The sequence below is a fragment of the Arachis hypogaea genome, chromosome 15 (genome assembly GCF_003086295.3).
Source record: "Arachis hypogaea cultivar Tifrunner chromosome 15, arahy.Tifrunner.gnm2.J5K5, whole genome shotgun sequence".
Taxonomy (NCBI): Eukaryota; Viridiplantae; Streptophyta; class Magnoliopsida; order Fabales; family Fabaceae; genus Arachis; species Arachis hypogaea.
This window is the reverse complement of record NC_092050.1, coordinates 123,719,545-123,739,803: the sequence shown is the minus strand read 5'-3', so window position 1 is coordinate 123,739,803 and position 20,259 is coordinate 123,719,545. Positions and strand designations below refer to the sequence as shown.

At 39.1% G+C, this 20,259-nt stretch overlaps 1 non-coding gene across 1 annotated transcript; it reads left to right on the top strand.

Annotated features, from left to right (window-relative positions):
* Positions 1–14,342: 14,342 nt before the first annotated feature.
* On the top strand, positions 14,343–14,450 carry LOC112753754 (small nucleolar RNA R71). Its single transcript, XR_003178123.1, has one exon. It is a non-coding gene; the product is annotated as a small nucleolar RNA R71 (small nucleolar RNA).
* Positions 14,451–20,259: the final 5,809 nt, after the last annotated feature.

Below are 20,259 nucleotides of genomic sequence, written 5' to 3'. Positions count from 1 at the left end.
TTGGTGCAACACCCATACTTCCACTCGAGAGTTATGCTAACTTAGTGCCAACATTAAGCGTCTGGCCCAACCGTCAATGCACGCGAGCGCGTACTGTATGCGTAAGCGTTGACGCGCACTCTTCCCTTCCACGCTTAAGCGCACTTAATGCTTACGCATCCATCATGCCTTCCACCCACCCACGCGGACGCGTACAGGACGCGTACGCATGGATTCAAATTCATTAACCCCAGGGATGCGGAAGCCCTAGAATTCGCGCAGCCTTTTCCCTCAATGCTTCGCTTCTCCTTCGTCTCCCTCTCACTCACAGAACCTCCATTGCCACCTCAAACTCTGCAACTACCGTCCGGTGCCGAACCTACCGCCATCGACCACTCCTTCTCATTCTCTTCCATCTTTTCTTCGCCTTCCATCTTCCCTTCTCTTTCACTGCCCGTTTCATCTTCTGCCTCTGCCCAGCACCGCCGCGCGCCTCCAATGCCGCTGACGAACGGATATTTTTCTAGTAAAGAATTTCACAATAAATTCCCGTTGCTAGTATAGTTTCTAAACCAACAAAGAATCCTTTCGTACAAAAGTTTGGTTGTCACTAAATCAAACCCAATAAAATTAAACCGAAGTATTCAAACCTCGGGTCGTCTCTTAGGGAATTGCAGGGAGGTGTAGTTATTATTGGTTATGGAAAAGCATCTTTTTGGGTTTTTGAAATAAGGAACAAGAAAAGTAAATTGCAAGAATAAAACTAATAGCTAATAAAGCTCTTGGCAAGATATGAGAATTAGAAGTCCTATCCTAGTTATCCTTATCAATTGTGATGAGAATTGTTCGTTGCTCCCACTTAGTTAACCTCTAACTATGGAGGAAAGTCAAGTGGACTAATCAAATTGATTCCTCAAGTCCTAGTCAACTCCTAAGGAAAGACTAGCTTTAGAGGGATCCAAATCAACCAGCAACCTTCAATTATCAATCAACAAGGGAGTTTGATAACTCAAGCATCACCAATTACTCAACCAAGGCCAAGAGGATAAAAATCTAAATTAAAATCCTCCCAAGCATTTTATCAAACACTTGGAAGGAACAAAATAAAAACATAGAAAACTAGCAAGGAATATTAAATCCAAACAACCAACTGCAAACATCAATCAATAACAAATAATAGAAGAAGCAATAAATATAAAATACCTCAAATTGCATTAAATAAGAAATTCAATCTAACATGAAGTTCATAAACCAAATTGGAAAAGAAGAGAATCAACAAGAGGAATAAATAAACCAAAGTACTAGAATAAATAAAAGTAGGAGAAAAACTAAATTAAAAGAACATTGAACCTGGAATTGAGAAGAAATAAACCTAAGACTAAGAGAAATCCTAAAACCTAAAGAGAGGGGAGAAGAGAGGAGAGAGCCTCTCTCTCTAGAAAACTACATCTAAAACCTAAATTGTCAACAATGATGAATGAATGATTTTCCTTGTGATTCCCCCATTTTGCAGCCTCTATTCTGTGTTCTCGGGCTTGGAATTAGGCCAAAAAGGAGCCCAGAAATCGCTTCCAGCGCTTTCTGCAATTTCTGCACGTGGCGCATGTCACGCGTACGCGTAGGTCACGCATGCACGTCATTTGGCGAAATCCCTTGTCATGCGTACGCGTCAGTCACACGTACGCGTCACTCGTCTTTTGTGCTAGGCATGCGTACGCGTCACCCATGCGTGCGCGTCGCTGCCAGTTTCTCAAAACTTCATTTTCGCACGTTCCTTCCACTTTTGCATGTTTTCTTTCCATCCTCCGAGCCATTATTGCCCTATAGAGCCTGAAAACACTTAACACACGGATCACGACATCGAATGATAATAAAGGATAATTAAAATTGACAGTTTAAAGGCCTAGGAAACATGTTTTCAACTATATCACAGAATTAGGAAGGAATTGTAAAATCATGCAAATTATATGAATAAGTGAGCAAAGAATTGATAAAAATCACTCAAATAAGCACAAGATAAACCATAAAATAGTGGTTTATCAATCTCCCCACACTTAAACATTAGCATGTCCTCATGCTAAGCTCAAGGGAATCAAAAGAGTGAAAGCAGAATAGTGGAACTTATGCAATGCAACCTATTTAAATGTGAGCTACCTACATGCATCATGCTATTCTAATTACTATCTATCTATATATATAAGCATACATGTGGTCAAATTGAGTCAAATTTCCAAGAAATCATATATGCACAATCAAGGGCTAATTCATATTAAAACAAATTCACAATTGAGTTGAGTTAATCAAAAGAGTTCACAAACTTGCAAGACAAGCAATGATCAAACATGGACATATGAAAATTGAGCAGTTGAACCCTCACTGGATTTGTATATGCACTCTAATCACTCAAGTGTTTGGGGTTAAAACACTCAAATCTCCTCTAATCATGCTTTCTAAAACTTTGTTCTTCATCTAACTAATTAACAAATATTAAGTGTACAAATGCAAACATCATGAGGTCTTTTCAAGGTTGTAATGGGGCTAAGGCAAAGGTGAGGATATATGTATGACCAAGTGAGCTGTAAATTGAACCTTTGACTAACCTAAGCTCTCACATAACATACACACACTCTATATAACTCTAAAATCATGCCTAGCTACCCAAAATTCCCACTTTTGCATCACTTGCTCATGTATTAATTTTTTCTTTAATTTCACCACATATGCATTGATCTTTTATGAAACTTTATATTGGGGTAATTTTTGTCCCCTTATTTAATATATATATATATATATATATTATAATTATTTTTTTTTGAAATAAAAATAAACATAACATATCAATGCACATGGTCTTGTCAATATAATTCAACACTTCTTATCAACCCAATTTCCCATGGTTTCCCACACTTAATTGATACACAATCTCTATCTTAAGCTAACCAAAGATTCAATTGGGGTAATTAATTATTTTTCCGCTTAAGGCTAGTGATGTGGTAAAATACAGAACAAAGGGGATTAAAAGGCTCAAAGTGGCAAACAAGGTTGATTGAAAGGGTAGGCTATTTGGGATAAGTGAGCTAATAACAATTGATGGCCTCAATCATATGTATGCATGCAAATACACTAAACAATGGACATATAGAATGGAACAAAATATAGATTGCAATCATAGAGAAGAAAACACACAAGAATAAAATATTATGGTTAAATAATGTAACCATGCAATTAGGCTCAAAACTCACGGGTTGTGTGTTCTTAGCTCAAAAGCCATATTCCAATTATATATATCATGCAAGTTACCAAAAGGTGTTAACTCAAATCAATGTGAATCTTAAATGCCTCTCTAAAAATAAATACATTCCTTGAAAATTTCATCAATTGACCAATATTTATTATTATTATATATATATATATATATACTAACTGAGATGTTGTGATTATAAAAAGCTAAAAATTCCTAGTTTTACTCCCTATTTTCAATTAAACCAAATTCTCATATGCTAAAGGGATAAACTAAGCTCAATAATCTATGGTGTTTTTTTCACATCACAACTACTAAACTAAAAGTGCAATTTAAGCTAAATTATCTAAGATATGTACAGCCCAAAGTGCAAAATGCAACAAAATAAAAGTAAACAAGAGTATAATAAAATAAAAAGTGCAAGTACTAAAAGAAAAAAAATAAAATAAAAGAAAAAAAAGTAAAATACAAAATAAAGCAAAAATAGGATAAAAAGTCTAAAATAGTTCACCAAAATAAAATCCGCCAGAGATGGCAACCTCCCCACACTTATATCACAGCATCGTCCTCGATGCTCTAGTCAAGCCGGGTGTGAAGGATCATCACCTACGGAAGTGTGTGCTGCTGGCTCTGTGGGCTCTGGCTGTGTAGGGGCCTGGGGCTCTGCAGGCTGCTCAAGCTAAGGCTCGTCGTGCTGTGCTTGCGGCTAGATCTCCTCCTGTGCATCCTCCTCCTGCTCATCCTCCTCCTCCTCAGAGTGCTCCGATGGTGTGTCGGGCTCGGAGGGGATGTCAGTATGTCCCGACCTAATCATCAGCTTCAGATGCTCATAGCATCGCTTACTGCGATGCTCAGACCGCTCATAACGTCGCTGGTTGTGGCGCTCCATCTGATCCAGGCGCTTAAAGAGGCGGTGCACCAGAAGGTAGACTGGCTGGGAAGCGGATGATGGTGCTGTGGATGTGGGTGGTACAGCAGGCGCTGAAGGTGCTGCTGAGGATGTGGCTGCATCAGTAGAGGCAGTAAGAGAAGGTGGTCTGTGGCCTAGAGCTTCGAACCGCTTGCCGTGTGGAATAATCTTTTTGCATTTGGCAACCGGTGGCTTCTCATCCTCAAGTTCTGAAGGTACCTCAGACATGAACTCGATCCATGTACTTTCTGATGAACCGGGGAAGGTATAGTTCCTTGCCTTCCATAATGCACCAGATGAGAATGATCATAGCAGCTGGCACCTCTGACTTATGAGTGCTAGGCATAACATAGTTACTTAGTATTTGTTGCCATAACCTAGCCTCGTCATTGAGATATATGATCTTGATACCCTTTGGAGTTACTTGTGACTTTCCCATAGCCCATGGAATACCAGGATTAATGGCTATGGTGCGACGCACATCATCCCAATCGAAACTCATAAATCGGATAGACTCCTCCGCTTTCTGATATCCATCTGCTTCATCTGATTTAGGCTGGAAGTGGAGGATGTCCTCTATAGCCTCCTCTATGACCAAGATCTGCTTGCCCCTGAGCTACACAGCATCAAGGGTCGTCTTGTAGTAGTTACAATAGAATTCACGGACCCAAGATGCGTTAACTTCTATCAGATTCCTCTCCAAAAATACCCAAGCTCTCTGTTTGATCTGTTCCTCAATGTATTTCTTTAACTCGATTGGTATTTTGAGGGTTCGTTCCAGGTAGAGGTGCCTTTTTTCCGTAAAGACCGGAAACTTTAGTTCACAGTAGAGGTTTACAAATTTAACTTGGTCAGAAGCAGGCACTAGTTGATCTTCTTTTTCCTGTGGAGTGAAGTTCTTCTCACGTCAGGATTCGTCCCCTAGAATATCTGACAGAGCGATAGATGACTGTCCTCTTTTCCTCTTACCCGTGCTGGCCTTAGCCTTACCTTTTCCTTTCGGATTAGACATCCTGAAAAACAGAAATTCTAGGATAAAATTTATCAAACTAAAGCAGAGAAGCAGAAAGGCAAATAGTATGCAAGCAACATAAGCAGTAGATGGGCAAAAGAGGAATGAAAGCCAAAGCATGAAGTGAGTCATAAAGAGATAAAATCTAGGACTAAAAGAAAGGTAGGATTCACAGGAATCACTCAGAAATCACAATCCAAGAATTGATACAGTGAAATCTATAATGCTTGTCTGTTAAGAAATAACAATTAACATTCCATGAGAGGGATTAAAAGAGTTAGTTGGAGGAAGGATGAAAATGAAAAAGAGAAGTGGAAAAAAGGCAATTTAGTTAAAAGTTAGCGAAGTAGGTTAGAATTAGTGGTATGGTAACATGATTCCTAATCAAAAGAAATTCACAAGGTGTAAGAACAAGCAAGCTCACGTTCAAGCAAAGAATGCAGATTATTGATGATAAATCAGGTAGTAAAGGAAGCACAAAGAGAAATAAAATCATCAACAATGCAATTCAATTAAGAAGGGAACCAATTGAAATAGAAATGCTAGCCCAACATCTCATGAAATGGCTGTGGTTTAAACCAAGTAAATCGCAATTTCAAAAGCACTAAAGTCAATTCATGAGTGGAAGTTAAGTAAAACAGTTTTCAGAAAAATTGGGCAGCATTTCGGCAGGAAAAGGAACGTTCCTGGAAAAACAAACAGCAGAATCAACAAGCCATATGAATTCCGTAAGTGTCAGGCAGCAAAAAGAACAAGAAATCAAATGAATCAGGCATCATAAAGCAAAGCAAGGCAGTTGGCTAGTCTTAAACTCAATCAAGCAGTTCGGATTTCCTAAGAATTTATTATCAATTAAAAATACTATAACCATGTGTAAATTCATAGGAATTAAGCGAATGAGCCGATAAAATAGCAATAAGCAATGATTCTATAATGCAGCCAGCTATCTTTCAGTAAATTCAGCAATCGATCATGAATAAAGAATAGGGATTCAAATAATTAAGATTCACTGAATCAACAATGAAGATCAAATCGCAAGAAGAACTCAACAGCAATAGCAGTTCAGAGGTGAATTCCATTAAAATCAGACAGCAAGAATCCAGTATCCAGGAACCAAATCAACACAAATAAGAACTTAGCAATTTCAGAAAATACTCAGTAGCATCAATAAACCAGTTAGCACTAAAGTAAATCAAAGAAACATTAACAGAGCATGAATGGAAATTTAAAGCCATATAACAGCATCAAGCAAAGCAATTTTAAAATAAGACAATTCAAACAGCAAGAACAGAGCACTTATTAGACCTAAATCCACTAACCATATCCTAGCTACCTAACCACCTAAGATCCACTAAGAGCATGAATTTATAACTATCCTAATGCTAACAGAATTCAAATTAACTAACCAATTTAATTGAATAGAAGAATAAAATTGAAATGCAGGGGTGGAGACATGGAAACCTGGGGATGTAATACTAGAATCAGAAAGGAAGGGGAAGGGGAGTGGCACGGCGGCAAGGTGGTGGCGGCACAGCGGCGCTGGTGCTGTCTGCGGCAGCTTGGTGAAGGCAGGGGGTTGGCGAAAGGATAGAGAAGAAGAGAAGAAGAGGAGAAGAAAGGAGGGAGAGTGAGGGGCGGTCAGCGGCGGTCTGGTGTTGCCGACGGTGGCTGTGGTGGGAGGCTGGTGGTGGCGAGTGGTGGCAATGGAGGTTTGGAGGGAAAGGAGAGAAAATGGAACGTTGAGGGGGGGGGGGGAAGGGGTAGGGTGACGCGAGTTAGGGTTCTCGCGTTAGGGGGGTTAATGAAATCAACTCCACGCGTACGCGTGGGTCACGCCTGGGCGTGGGTGAGAGAAAAATGCATCGATGCGTACGCGTCATTGACACGAACGTGTGAAAAGGGTTAAATGAAGATGACGCATACACGTGAAGCACGCGTACGCGTCGGCTGAAATTGTGCTAAACGCACACTTCCAGCGTCGTTTTGGTGCAACACACTGTTCAGATCGAAGGGGCTAGATTTTTCATGCGACGCGTACGCGTCGCGCACGCCCACGCGTGGTGTGCTAAGAATGAAATTGACACGTACGCGTGGGCCAAATTATGCGTTTTGCACACCATCCTCACGATTCCATCACAACTTTCTATTCGTTGGATGGAAGCACCGAATTGATATCGACGCCCACGCGTGGCTTACGCTCACGCGTGGGTTGATTTTTTTTATATATGCAAAATGCAGAATGCATATGCTGATGTGGACATGATGAATGAGCACTAATAAAAATAGGATAAAATAATACTAAGAAGAAAACAAAATAAAATAAAATTAAGACTGAAAAAAGAACGATCATACCATGGTGGGTTATCTCCCACCTAGCACTTTTAGTTAAAGTCCTTAAGTTGGACATTTGGTGAGTCCCTTGTTATGGTGGCTTGTGCTTGAACTCATCCAGGAATCTCCACCAATGTTTGTAATTCCAATAGCCTCCGGGGTCCCAAACTAGGCACATAAAGCCTTCGAGCAAGTTAAATCAAGTGACAAGTCTCCGAGAGTGTTGATTGTTAGAATGAATTCCGGGGTCCCAAACTTTGCTTTTGCACCCATCATTTTTCCAACCGGGTGGCAGGCAACCTGAATTTTCACTGAGATACACAGACATCTTCCGAGACCCATTCAATCGAGCTCTACACCAATCCTTGTAATTCAATTTGGAGCGTGGAACCTTATTGAACCTTGCCTGCCAACTCCAACTACTAACCATTTCCCTCTTACTCTTAAAGCCACAAAGAGCTCTAAGTTGACCATCTGTCTCAAGTAAACCATATTCAAGTGGGAAAGTAAAGGTTAAGGTTAAGGATTTTACCTACTTGAATGTTGTATTGGGTGGTAATAGTTTTGGGAGAGGTGTTTCCAATGGTCTTGCAGGCTCCACTTCCTTGTACTCTTCTGTGAATTCTTCCACCTCCTTGCAAACTTTCTCAATTTCAATCCTTTGTTCATCAGTTTCATCTAACTCTTCTCCATCACTTAAGTCGTAAATGGGAGGCTGAGAGAAATCTACCTCCGCATTGCTTTCTATCTCATCGGGAGAAGATTCTTCAAGTTCAAAGGATACACGACCAAGAAGGTATGATGCACAACCGTCATCACCGAGGGAACTCAACTCTTGCTTCATTCCTTCCAAGTCTTCATTCAACAATTGCTTTGGAGGTTGTGCACTCTTCTCCTCAACATCGAATTCAATCTTCTTGGAGGGATTTTCTTCCACTCTAGATTCCCATGGAGGTTCGGCATCTCCTAAGTCCTCAACCACTTCTTCCTCTTCAATAATTACGGCTTTCTCCACTTTCTCTAATACAAAATCGAACCCCTCCCTGATGTCTTCCACCTTTGGACAACTTTCTTCAAGGGTCTCTACTACCTCCATCTTTTGGGCTTCCTCGTGCTTCTCTTATTCCATGTCAATAGCAGAATTGTGATTATGTTGCTCTTGTATTGATGCATTCACACGGGATAGAAGAGCTTGGAGAGTATAGGTGAGACTAGTGAGAGTAGAGTGGTGTGCGAAATCGTGATCATTCTTTCCTTGGTAACGGCGCTAAAAACTCAATACGCCCGTTCATGTTCTTAATTCTGTTTCACAACTTCGTACAACTAACCAGCAAGTGCACTGGGTCGTCCAAGTAATAAACCTTACGTGAGTAAGGGTCGATCCCACGGAGATTGTCGGCTTGAAGCAAGCTATGGTCACCTTGTAAATCTCAATCAGGCGGATTCAAATGTATTAAGAGATTATAGTGTACTAAAAGATAATTAAAATAGGATAGAGATACTTATGTAATTCATTGGTGAGAATTTCAGATAAGCGTATAGAGATGCTTTCGTCCCTCTGAATCTCTGCTTTCCTGCTGTCTTCATCCAATCACTCCTACTCCTTTCCATGGCAAGCTGTATGTTAGGCATCACCGTTGTCAATGGCCACCTGTCCTCTCAGTGAAAATGGTCCAATGCGCTGTCACTGCATGGCTAATCATCTGTCGGTTCTCGATCATACTGGAATAGGATCCATTGATCCTTTTGCGTCTGTCACTACGCCCAGCACTCGCGAGTTTGAAGCTCGTCACAGTCATTCAATCCCTGAATCCTACTCGGAATACCACAGACAAGGTTTAGACTTTCCAGATTCTCAAGAATGGCCGTCCATGGGTTCTAACTTATACCACGAAGACACTAATAACTCGGACTCGGTCCCCTGTATTAGATATCCAAGAGATATCCATTCAATCTAAGGTAGAACGGAAGTGGTTGTCAGGCACGCGTTCATAAGTTGAGAATGATGATGACTGTCACGATCATCACATCCATCATATTGAAGTACGAATGAATATCTTAGAAGCGGAATAAGTTGAAATGAATAGAAAAACAGTAGTACTTTGCATTAATCTTTGAGGAACAGCAGAGCTCCACACCTTAAGCTATGGTGTGTAGAAACTCTACAGTTGAAAATACATAAGTGATAAATGTTCAGGCATGGCCGAATGGCCAGCCCTCAAAACGTGATCAAAGGATCAAAAGATAATCCAAAGATGAAACTAAAGATGTTCTAAAGATGTAAATACAATAGTAAAAAGTCCTATTTATACTAAACTAGTTACTAGGGTTTACAGAAATAAGTAAATAGTGCAGAAATCCACTTCCGGGGCCCACTTGGTGTGACTTTTTTTTTTGCTTTGGACCTTGACTTTAACCGCCCAGTCTCAAGTTTTCACTTGACACCTTCACGCCACAAGCACATGGTTAGGGACAGCTTGGTTTAGCCGCTTAGGCCAGGATTTTATTCCTTTAGGCCCTCCTATCCACTGATGCTCAAAGCCTTGGATCCTTTTTATTACCCTTGCCTTTTGGTTTTAAGGGCTATTGGCTTTTTGCTCTTGCCTTTTGGTTTAAAGAGCTTTTGGCTTTTTCTGCTTACTTTTTCTTTTTCTTTTTTTTTCGCTATTCTTCTTTTTTTTTCACAAGATTTTGTATTCACTGCTTTTTCTTGCTTCAAGAATCATTTTTATGATTTTTCAGATTATCAAATAACATTTCTCATTTTTTTCTTATTCTTCAAGAGCCAACATATTTAACATTCATTAAACATCAATTTCAAAAGACATATGCACTGTTCAAGCATTCATTCAGAAAACAAAAAGTATTGCCACCACATCAAAATAATTAAACTAGTTTCAAGGATGAATTCGAAACCATGTACTTCTTGTTCTTTTGTAATTAAAACAGTTTTCATTTAAGAGAGGTGATGGATTCATATTCATAACTTTAAGGCATAGACACTTAGACACTAATGATCATGTAATAAAGACACAAATATAAATAAACATAAAGCTTAAAGAATCGAAAAAACAGGAAAATAAATAAACAAGGAGATTAAGGAATGAGTCCACCTTAGTGAGGGTGGCGTCTTCCTCTTCTTGAAGAACTAATGGTGTTCTTGAGCTCCTCTATGTCTCTTCCTTGCCTTTGTTGCTCCTCCCTCATAGCTCTTTGATCTTCTCTTATTTCATGGAGGATGATGGAGTGCTCTTGATGCTCCACCCTTAGTTGTCCCATGTTGGAACTTAATTCTCCTAGGGAAGTGTTGATTTGTTCCCAATAATTCTGTGGAGGAAAGTGCATCCCCTGAGGCATCTCAGGGATTTCATGGTGAGGAATTTCCTCATGCTCATGTTGAGGTCCATGATCTCTTATTTGCTCCATCCTTTTCTTAGTGATGGGCTTGTCCTCTTCAATGAGGATGTCTCCCTCTATGTCAATTCCAGCCGAATTGCAGAGGTGGCAAATGAGGTGAGGAAAGGCTAACCTTGCCCAAGTGGAGGACTTGTCAGCCACCTTGTAGAGTTCTTGAGGTATAATCTCATGAACTTCCACCTCTTCTCCAATCATGATACTATGGATCATGATGGCCTAGTCTATAGTAACTTCAGACTGGTTACTAGTAGGAATGATTGAGCATTGAATGAACTCTAGCCATCCCCTAGCCACTGGTTTGAGGTCAAGCCTTCTTAGTTGAACCGGCTTGCCTCTTGAGTCAATTTTCCATTGAGCTCCTTCCTCACATATGTCTATGAGGACTTGGTCCAACCTTTGATCAAAGTTGACCCTTCTTGTGTAGGGGAGTGCATTTTCTTCCATCATTGGCAAGTTGAACGCCAGCCTTACATTTTTCGGACTGAAATCTAAGTATTTTCCCCGAACCATAGTAAGCCAATGCTTTGGATTTGGGTTCACACTTTGATCATGGTTCCTTGTGATCCATGCGTTTGCATAGAACTCTTGAACCATTAGGATCCCGACTTATTGAATGGGGTTAGTGAGAACTTCCCAACCTCTTCTTTGAATCTCAAGTCGGATCTCCGGATACTCATTCCTTTTGAGCTTGAAAGAAACCTCAGGGATCACTTTCTTCTTGGCCACAACTTCATAGAAGTGGTCTTGATGGACCTTTGAGATGAATCTCTCCATCTCCCATGACTCAGAGGTGGAAGCAATTGCCTTCCCTTTCCTCTTTCTAGAGGTTTCTCTGGTCTTAGGTGCCATAAATGGTTATGGAAAAACAAAAAGCTATGCTTTTACCACACCAAACTTAAAATGTTTGCTCGTCCCCGAGCAAAAGAAGAAAGAAAGAAGTAGAAGAAGAAGAGAAATGGAGGAGAGGGAGAGAGAGTAGGTTTCGGCCAAGTGGAAGAAGATATGGTTGTGTTGTGTGAAATAGAAGAAGGAATGAGGGGTTTATATAGAAGTGGGGAGGGGTTTAGGGTTCGGCCATTTAGGGTTGGGTTTGGGAGGGAAAATATTTTGAATTTGAACGTAGGTGGGGTTTATGGGGAAGAGAAGATGGATGTAAGTGGTGAGGGGGTGACGGGAAAGAGTGATTAAAGTGATTGGTGAAGGGTATTTGGGGAAGAGAGTTATGAAAAGGTGTGAAGAGGAGAGAATACGGTTAGGTGGGGATCCTGTGGGATCCACAAATTCTGAGGGGATCCTGTGGGGTCCACAGATCCTGAGGTGTCAACGAATTTTCATCCATGCACCCTTTAGACGTGTAAAACGCCCTTGCTGTGTAATCCTGGCGTTTAACGCTAGACTGCTGCCTGTTTCTGGCGTTAAACGCCACTTTCATGCTCTGTTCTGGTGTTTAACGCCAGGTAGATGCTTGTTTCTGGCGTTAAACGCCAGCTTGGTGCTTGTTTCTGGCGTTAAACGCCAGACAGATGCTTGTTTCTGGCGTTTAAACGCCAGACTGCTCTCCTCTAGGGTGTGCTGTTTTCAATGCTATTTTTTATTTTGTTTTTGATTTTTCAGTAGTTTTTGTGACTTCACATGATCATCGACCTAAAGAAAACATAAAATAGCAATGGAAAATAAATAAATATAATTAGATAACATTGGGTTGCCTCCCAACAAGTGCTTCTTTAATGTCAATAGCTTGACAGTGAGCTCTCATGGAGCCTCACAGATGTTCAGAGCAAGGTTGGAACCTCCCAACACCAAACTTAGAGTTTGAATGTGGGGGTTCAACACCAAACTTAGAGTTTGGTTGTGGCCTCCCAACACCAAACTTAGAGTTTGACTGTGGGGCTTTGGTTGACTCTGCAGTGAGAGAAGCTTTTCATGCTTCCTCTGCATGGTTACAGAAGGAGATCCTTGAGTTTTAAACACAAGGTTGTCCTCATTCAGTTGAAGGATCAATTCTCCTCTGTCCACATCAATCACAGCTCTTGCTGTGGCTAGGAAGGGTCTTCCAAGGATGATGGATTCATCCTCATCCTTCCCAGTGTCTAGGATTATGAAATCAGCAGGGATGTAAAGGCCTTTAACCTTTACTAGCACGTCCTCTACTTGTCCATAAGCCTGTTTTCTTGAGTTGTCTGCCATCTCCAGTGAGATTCTGGTAGCTTGCACCTCAAAGATTCCAGTTTCTCCATTACAGAGAGTGGCATGAGATTTATCCCTGATCCAAGGTCACATAGAGCCTTCTCAAAGGTCATGGTGCGTATGGTACAAGTTATTAAGAACTTTCCAGGATCCTGTTTCTTCTGAGGCAATCTCAGTTGATCCAGATCACTTAGTTAATTGATGAGCAAGGGAGGTTCATCTTCCAAAGTCACATTACCAAATAATTTGGCATTCAGCTTCATGATTGCACCAAGGTACTTGGCAACTTGCTCTTCAGTAACATCTTCATTCTCTTCAGAAGAAGAATACTCATCAGAGCTCATGAATGGCATAAGGAGGTTCAATGGAATCTCTATGGTCTCTAGATGAGCCTCAGATTCCTTTGGTTCCTCAGAGGGAAACTCCTTATTGATCACTGGATGTCCTAGGAGGTCTTCCTTACTGGGATTCACGTCCTCTGCCTCCCTTGTAGGTTCGGCCATGATGGTTAAATCAATGGCCTTGCACTCTCTTTTTGGATTCTCTTCTGTATTGCTTGGGAGAGTACTAGGAGGGGTTTCAGTGACTCTTTTACTCAGCTGGCCCACTTGTGCCTCCATATTTCTAATGGAGGACCTTGTTTCATTCATGAAACTTAAAGTGGCCTTAGATAGATCAGAGACTATATTTGCCAAGCTAGATGGATTCTGCTTAGAACTCTCTGTCTTTTGCTGAGTGGACGATGGAAAAGGCTTGCTATTGCTAAATCTGTTTCTTCCACCATTGTTAAAACCTTGTTGAGGCTTTTGTTGATCCTTCCATGAGAAATCTGGATGATTTCTCTATGAGGGATTATAGGTGTTTTCATAGGGTTCACCCATGTAATTCACCTCTGCTATTGCAGGGTTCTCAGGATCATAAGCTTCTTCTTCAAAAGAGGCCTCTTTAGTACTATTGGATGATTCCTTCAATCCATTCAGACTCTGAGAAATCATATTGACTTGCTGAGTCAATATTTTATTCTGAGCCAATATGGCATTCAGAGTATCAATTTCAAGAACTCCCTTCCTTTGAGGCGTCCCATTATTTACAGGATTCCTTTCGGAAGTGTACATGAACTGGTTATTTGCAACCATGTCAATGAGTTCTTGAGCTTCTGCAGGCGTTCTCTTTAGGTGAATGGATCCACCTGTAGAATGGTCCAGTGACATCTTTGATAGCTCAGACAGACCATCATAGAATATATCCAGGATGGTCCATTCTGAAAGCATGTCAGAAGGACACTTTTTGGTCAGTTCCTTGTATCTCTCCCAAGCTTCATAGAGGGATTCACCTTCCTTTTGTCTGAAGGTTTGAACATCCACTCTAAGCTTACTAAGCTTTTGAGGAGGAAAGAACTTGGCTAAGAAGGTCGTGACCAGCTTATCCAAAGAGTTCAGGCTATCTTTAGGTTGAGAGTCCAACCATACTCTAGCTCTGTCTCTTATAGCAAACGGGAAAAGCATAAGCCTGTAGACCTCGGGATCAACCCCATTGGTCTTAACAGTATCACAGATCTACAAGAATTCAGTTAAGAACTGAAAAGGATCTTCAGATGGAAGTCTATAAAACTTGCAGTTCTGTTACATTAGAGAAATTAATTGAGGTTTCAGCTCAAAATTGTTTGCTCTAATGACAGGGATTGAGATGCTTCTTCTATGTAAATTGGAATTAGGTGCAGTAAAGTCACCAAGCATCTTCCTTGCATTGTTATTATTTTCGGCCATGTCTTCTTTTTCTAAATTCTCTGTAAGGTTTTCTCTGGATTGTTGTATTTTAGCTTCTCTTAGTTTCTTCTTCAGAGTCCTTTCAGGTTCAGGGTCTGCTTCAACAAGAATGTTCTTGTCCTTGCTCCTGCTCAATGAAAAAGAAGAGAACACAAAAGAAAATATGGAATCCTCTATGTCACAGTATAGAGATTCCTTTATGTGAGTAGAAGAAGATAAGAATAAAAGAAGAGAAATTCGAACACCAAGAGGAAGAGAGGGTTCGAATTTTGAGATGAAGAGAAGTGTTAGTAAATAAATAAATAAATAAATAAATAATTAGAAGGAGATGAGAGAGAGAAGAATTCGAAAATTTAAATAAATAAAATAAAAATATTCTAAAATTAAAGTTAAAATTCGAAAATTAAAATTGAAATCAAATTAAATTAAAAATTAAAACAATTGGATAGAAAAAAGGAAATTTTGAAAAAGAGGGAAGGGATTTTCGAAAATTAGAGAGTGAGTTAGTTAGGTAGTTTTGAAAAAGATAAAAATCAAGCAAAAAGTAAAGTGGTTAATTGAAAAAGATTTGAAAATCAAATTTTGAAAAAGATAAGAAGTTAAAAAAAGATTTTGAAATCAAATTTTGAAAAAGATGTGATTGAAATTTAAAAAGATGTGATTGAAACAAAAAGATAGGATTGATTGAAAAAGATTTGAAAAAGAAATTTAAAAAGATTTGATCTTGAAAATTAAAGTTGATTACTTGACTAACAAGAAACAAAAAGATTTGATTTTAAAATTTAAAGATTGAACCTTTCTTATTAGGCAAGTAACAAACTTAATATTTTTGAATCAATCACATTAATTGTTAGCATTAATTTCGAAAACATGAAATAAAAATAAGAAAAAGATTTTGAAAATTAATTTGAAATTTTCGAAAATTATGAAAAAAAAATGAAAAAGATTTGATTTTTGAAAAAGATTTGAAAAAGATAAGGTTTTTAAATTGAAAATTTGACTTGACTCATAAGAAACAACTAAATTTTAAAAAGTTTTGAAAAAGTCAACTCAAATTTTCGAAATTTATGAGTGAAATAAGGGAAAGATATTTTTTTGATTTTTGAATTTTTAATGATGAAAGAGAAAAACACAAAATTGAAACAAATCATGAAAATTATGAATCAAAACATGTGATGCATGCAAGAATACTATGAATGTCAAGATGAACACCAAGAACACTTTGAATGTCAACATGAACACCAAGAACTTATTTTTGAAAATTTTGAAGAAAGGAAAAATATGCAAGACACCAAACTTAAAAATTTTTATTCTTTAGATATTAATGTTTCAAGAATACATATGAGAAATAAGAAAAAACACAAAACAAGAAAATATGAAGATCAAACAAGAAGACTGGCCAAGAACAACTTCAAGATCATGAAGAATGCAATGCATGAAATTTTCGAAAATAATTTTTAGAAAATTAAAAGGATGCAATTGACACCAAACTTAAAAATTTGACTCTAGACTCAAACAAGAAACAAAAAAAAAATAGTTTTGATTTTTTTTATTTTGTTAATTTTTTTTGTTTTTTTGAAAATTATTTTGGGAAAAACGAAAAAAGAAGAAAAATTTTTTTGTATTTTTCGAAAATAAGAAATAAAAAGCTTAAAATTAAAATAAAATTACCTAGTCTGAGCAACAAGATGAATCGTCTGTTGTCCAAACTCGAACAATCCCCGGCAACGGCGCCAAAAACTTGGTGCGCAGAATCGTAATCATTCCTTCCTTGGTAACGGCGCTAAAAATTCAATACGCCCGTTCATGTTCTTAATTCTATTTCACAACTTCGTACAACTAACCAGCAAGTGCACTGGGTCGTCCAAGTAATAAACCTTACGTGAGTAAGGGTCGATCCCACGGAGATTGTCGGCTTGAAGCAAGCTATGGTCACCTTGTAAATCTCAGTCAGGCGGATTCAAATGTATTAAGAGATTATAGTGTACTAAAAGATAATTAAAATAGGATAGAGATACTTATGTAATTCATTGGTGAGAATTTCAGATAAGCGTATAGAGATGCTTTCGTCCCTCTGAATCTCTGCTTTCCTGCTGTCTTCATCCAATCACTCCTATTCCTTTCCATGGCAAGCTGTATGTTAGGCATCACCGTTGTCAATGGCCACCTGTCCTCTCAGTGAAAATAGTCCAATGCGCTGTCACTGTATGGCTAATCATCTGTCGGTTCTCGATCATACTGGAATAGGATCCATTGATCCTTTTGCGTCTGTCACTACACCCAGCACTCGCGAGTTTGAAGCTCGTCACAGTCATTCAATCCCTGAATCCTACTCGGAATACCACAGACAAGGTTTAGACTTTCCAGATTCTCAAGAATGGCCGTCCATGGGTTCTAACTTATACCACGAAGACACTAATAACTCGGACTCGGTCCCCTGTATTAGATATCCAAGAGATATCCATTCAATCTAAGGTAGAATGGAAGTGGTTGTCAGGCACGCGTTCATAAGTTGAGAATGATGATGACTGTCACGATCATCACATCCATCATATTGAAGTGCGAATGAATATCTTAGAAGCGGAATAAGTTGAATTGAATAGAAAAATAGTAGTACTTTGCATTAATCTTTGAGGAACAGCAGAGCTCCACACCTTAAGCTATGGTGTGTAGAAACTCTACCGTTGAAAATACATAAGTGATAAATGTTCAGGCATGGCCGAATGGCTAGCCCTCAAAACGTGATCAAAGGATCAAAAGATAATCTAAAGATGAAACTAAAGATGTTCTAAAGATGTAAATACAATAGTAAAAAGTCCTATTTATACTAAACTAGTTACTAGGGTTTACAGAAATAAGTAAATAGTGCAGAAATCCACTTTCGGGGCCCACTTGGTGTGTGCTTAGGCTGAGCATTGAGCTTTACACGTGTAGAGGTCTTCCTTGGAGTTAAACGCCAGTTTGTAACCTGTTTTTGGCGTTTAACTCCACTTTGCAACCTGTTTCTGGCGTTTAACTCTAGAATGCAGCATGGAACTCGCGTTGAACGCCAGTTTGCGTCATCTAAACTCGGGCAAAGTATGGACTATTATATATTGCTGGAAAGCCCTGGATGTCTACTTTCCAACGCAATTGAGAGCGTGCCATTTGGAGTTCTGTAGCTCCAGAAAATCCACTTTGAGTTCAGGGAGGTCAGAATCCAGCAGCATCTGCAGTCCTTCTTCAACCTCTGAATCTGATTTTTGCTCAAGTCCCTCAATTTCAGCCAGAAAATACCTGAAATCACAAAAGAACACACAAACTCATAGTAAAGTCCAGAAATGTGAATTTTATTTAAAAACTAATAAAAATATATTAAAAACTAACTGAATTATACTGAAAACTATGTAAAAACCATGCCAAAAAGCGTATAAATTATCCGCTCATCATAGAGTCAAGTGTGGTTTGAAGCGTTATTTGGTCTTGGAAAATAACACTAAGGGTGTTGTCATCCAGTGGAGGTTGGGGTGGGTATGAGAATTCATTATTTTGGAGAAGGGGTTCATAATAGGAAGATGATTCTTCTTGGTAAGGGTATGGAAAAGGTGAATATTGAGGTGGTGGTTCTGGGTATGGTTCATATGGTTCGTATGGTGGTTGGTGTGGTGGATAGGGGTTGGAGTCATATGGAGGTGAATGGTTGTAAGGGACTTGTGAGTAGGGTGGTTCAAAGCTATGTTGAGGAGGTGGTCCATAGGTATGTGGTGGTGGTTGGTGGCATGTACAAGAAGGACTACCACATCCATTAGATTGATATGGTGGAGCTTGTTGGTAACTAAAAGGGGGTCCACCATATCCATCGTCTTGGTATGCACCCTGGAATGGCTCTTGACCATAATAATTCGGTGGAGGTTGGTTGTCACGAAAAGGTCCACCATAACCATTGTCTTGGGATGCATCATAGAATGGTCGTTGCCCATGGTACATTGGAGAAGGTTGTTGCCGAAAGGGTTGATCAATTCCTTATGGCTCCTCCCATCTTTGATTGTTCCAATCTTGATGTACGTTCTCATTATAACTTCCACTCCCTACAACATAATTTGAACCAAACTCGTAGCCAGAGGGGTGAGAATTCATAGTATCAAATAAAAACAAAAACTGGTAAAAATAAGCGACTAAGTCCTAAACTAACAAAACTAGCAAACAAGCAAAAAGCAAATATTTACAATAACCAATAATAAGGCACACATTTGCAACTCCCCAGCAACGGCGCCATTTTGACGAACGGATTTTTTGCTAGTAAAGAATTTCACAATAAATTCCTGTTGCTAGTATAGTTTTTAAACCAACAAAGAATCTTTTTGTACAAAAGTTTGGTTGTCACTAAAGCAAACCCAATAAAATTAAACTGAAGTATTCAAACCTCGGGTCGTCTCTCAAAGAATTGCAGGGAAATGTAGTTATTATTGGTTATGGAAAAGTATCTTTTTGGATTTTTGAAATAAGGAACAAGAAAAGTAAATTGCAAGAATAAAACTAATAGCTAATAAAGCTCTTGGCAAGATATGAGAATTAGAGGTCCTATCCTAGTTATCCTTATCAATTGTGATGAGAATTGTCCGTTGCTCCCACTTAGTTAACCTCTAACTATGGAGGAGAGTCAAGTGGACTAATCAAATTGATTCCTTAAGTCCTAGTCGACTCCTAAGGAAAGACTAGCTTTAGAGGGATCCAAATCAACCAGCAACCTTTAATTATCAATCAACAAGGGAGTTTGATAACTCAAGCGTCACCAATTACTCAACCAAGCCAAGAGGATAAAAATCTAAATTAAAATCCTCCCAAGCATTTTATCAAACACTTGGAAGGCACAACATAAAAACATAGAAAACTAACAAGGAATATTAAATCCAAACAACCAACTACAAACATCAATCAGTAACAAATAATAGAAGAAGCAATAAATATAAAATACCTCAAATTGCATTAAATAAGAAATTCAATCTAACATGTAGTTCAGAAACCAAATTGGAAAAGAAGAGAATCAACAAGAGGAATAGATAAACCAAAGTACTAGAATAAATAAAAGTAGAAAAGAAACTATATTAAAGGAACATTGAACCTGGAATTGAGAAGAAATAAACCCAAGACTAAGAGAAATCCTAAAACCTAGAGAGAGGAGAGGGCCTCTCTCTCTAGAAAACTATATCTAAAACCTAAATTGTCAATAATGAAGAATAAATGATTTTCTTTGTGATTTTTCCATTCTGCAGCCTCTATTCTGTGTTCTCGGGGTTGGAATTGGGCCGAAAAGGAGCCCAGAAATCGCTCCCAGTGCTTTCTGCAATTTCTGCACGTGGCGCATGTCACGCATACGCGTAGGTCACGCGTGCGCGTCATTTGGCGAAATCCCTTATCATGCATACGCGTCAGTCAC